The sequence below is a fragment of the Austrofundulus limnaeus genome, unplaced genomic scaffold, assembly GCF_001266775.1.
Source record: "Austrofundulus limnaeus strain Quisiro unplaced genomic scaffold, Austrofundulus_limnaeus-1.0 Scaffold109, whole genome shotgun sequence".
Lineage (NCBI taxonomy): Eukaryota > Metazoa > Chordata > Actinopteri > Cyprinodontiformes > Rivulidae > Austrofundulus > Austrofundulus limnaeus.
The window spans coordinates 123198-126279 of NW_013952511.1; positions in this window are offsets into that span (position 1 = coordinate 123198).

The following is a 3082-nucleotide window of genomic DNA, read 5'->3' on the forward strand; positions in this document are numbered from 1 at the left end:
GCAGTGTTGCCAGGTGTACGATAATTATCGTATTTGTACGATAATTATCCTATTTGTACGATAATTTTGCCCTCTGTACGATCAATAATCCCAAAAATCCCATAATGTACGATAATTTGACCGCTCCAATGTGTGACGTAATCGACCCGACACGCTGCTCGCTGACATGAGAGTTGGCGGGTTGCAGAACACAGTGGTGCTGATTTAGCGACTTTCTCGCTATATTTACAGAGCTTTCAGACCCTCTAGAGACTGTTATTCAGAAAAGTGACTAGTGAAAATCTAGTGAGTATAAGCAACATTTACATTTAATAAACATCCAGGTGTCATCCAGAAGCTGTTTTTAAAGAAAAAAAAGATTTTTTTTTGAGGCTTGCAGATTAAATTTGTTCAGTATGCACTCAATTTATTTCTTGACTAAACTACAATGATTTGTTATTGTCCTGATTTCATTTTAACTTTGCCTATTTTAATTTACATTTTATTATAGTCATTTTATCTAATATTTCCTTTTATATGCATCGTTTCACAAGGCTCCCTGTTTTGTTCTTGTTTACAATAAAGCTTTTGTTAAAAAAAGGACACTCAACAGTCAGATACAGTGCATTTTAACTTTATTATAAACAAAYGAATGTGCAGTTTGTTGAATACAGAGCACATTGTGAGCTGAACAGGATGTAAATTTGAGCCTCTCTAGAATGTAACTTGGGTGTGTACGATTATTTTCCTCAAAATACGATAATTTTCAGCTGCTGATACGATAATTCAACATTTCCCATCTGGCAACACTGCTCCACATCTGCCTGCAGTCCACCGATGGAAGGTTCCGGTTCAAGTAATGCTCCTCCACCACAGGTGAAGCACTTGTTTTTATGATCTTGGTGTATTTAAAGGTCAGTGACGTCAGTAGGGGGTCAGCAGCAGTGTGTTTACTAAACAAAAGTAGAGTCAGTTCACCTCAGCCTTCAGCCTATCTGAATGTCAGAATGAAACAGGAAATAAAGAAGCTAACAGAGTTAGTAAAAGCTTTGTACCTGTATGTGTGGAATCAGATGTATTAATAATGAGCTCACAGCCTTTTATGATAAATGTTGCCAGAGGATGAATATAGCTTCAGTCAGAGCTGCTGACTCTGTGTTGAAGCAGCTAAAAGCTGTTCAGAGGAACTTTTGCTGAGCCATCACATTGAACCAAGCCTCAAAGTGGTGGAGAAATGGGCAGATCTTGTGTTTTGATTAAAACGTTTGCAATAATTGCCTTTTGTCAAAATATAACTAAGGAACGCCTTATCAATGTATCATTTGAATGAACTGTCTGAAATATAATCCTAAAGAATTTTTTGAAGCACTTTTTTGAGAAGTAGCTACAAAAACCTGCTTTCAAGCAAAAAACACCTTAATTTTTTTGTGTTTTCCTTTTGAGCTCAAAGCTTTTGTTTCTTTCCAGACAAACCTGCCTGCTCCTTACCTGCGAGCTGTTCACCAGGTGGAAATCAGTTCTCTGTTCATTACCATTTAAAACAACATGATGCTCTGTTTTTCTCCACCAAAGTCAACAGTGTTTTTGCTCGTGTCTCTGTGCTTGTTTTTTGTCAAAAAAAAAAAAAAAACACCCACCACTGAACGAATTCTAATGAAAGTTTTAGAAAGTACAACTGATGAACCTTTTTGGAGTGTTCCCAATTCAAGATGGCTGCCTCAGCCAAAACCTTCAAAAACATATAAATGGTCACTACTGACCACTGACCCTCAACACATGTTCTGAGCACTAGGAAACACTGAAAGCTTTTTAGTATTTCCATAATCACTGTTTAGGGTTAGCTCTTTTTGTCTCATGAGTCACTTAATTGATTTTTTAATAAAAATGTCAACAAATAATAATTGGATGCATATATAAACTAATTAACTGGTGGAGTTATCCCCAAGTCACAGTGGTCCCCACAACCAGCTGTCCTTGGAAAACACAAAAATGGCTGCAATTCAGTCAGTTTTACATATATTTATATACACATGTACACATATATATTACTAATATTACTCCAAGTGCTACTTATTGCTGTTGATTTTTGTTCCAAACCTTAACTTAAACTGTTGTCATTCATCCTGCTTGTCTATTACCAACATAATAAATACAGAACTGCACAGATATCAATGAAAATTTTGGGAAGTAATTGCTGAGTTTGCATCTATTGCTGAATAACAGATTCGGGAAAAGTACAAACTCCTCTAAAATGAGGAAAATAGCAAAGCAGGAGCCTACATCTAAAATTGGCAAAGCCACAGTTAAAAGCTTTAAAAGTGAGACAGTAGCTAAAAGCCATCATTATAGGACAAAACAGAGTGAATACTGTTTACTGAAATAGACAAGAACATTTTTGAAGATACTGAAGTGATTTCATGGTATTTTTTGTGAATTTTGGTAAATAAAATTAAATAAGCATTAAAGTTACAAATGATAAAAATCCTACCACACAATTTCTGATCAGGTTAAACATAGAACAAAGTTTGTGGAAGAAGTTTCATTGCAAAAAAGAAAAAAAAATAGAAGAGACTACAGTAAAGAAAACTAGAATCAACATTCATGGTTTAAACTCTAATAAAACAAATGAGTAGTGTCAGTGTTAAGTGGAACTCTGATTTATGTGGTCAGCAGCTTCTTTTTTGAACCACTCGATGAGGTGAATTGATCTGATTGTCGTGTCGATGTATGTGCAGCATGTGCTGAGCTCCCTCCTCCTCAGCCAGCTGCCCGTGGCCATGTGTCTGAAGGTCACTCAGTGGGTCGATCACTACGTCTCAGAGGGGACTACGCTGCAAAACAGCCAGTCGTACACTCACTACACTTCAGCTCAATTTGTTCAAGCACAGGTTTCCTTCCCTCTGGAGAGCAGGCACCTGAATGAAACCAAGGCGACTTCTGCTGGATTCATGTTTGAATTTTTTCTTCTTCTTTTTTCCATTTCTGGTGTATCTGATTCAGGTATTCAAATTCAATTCAATTCAAAAATACTTTATTGATCCCAGAGGGAAGTTAGGATTGTTGTAAGTCATTTAACTAAAGAGTTATTGTAGATGCTGATGGC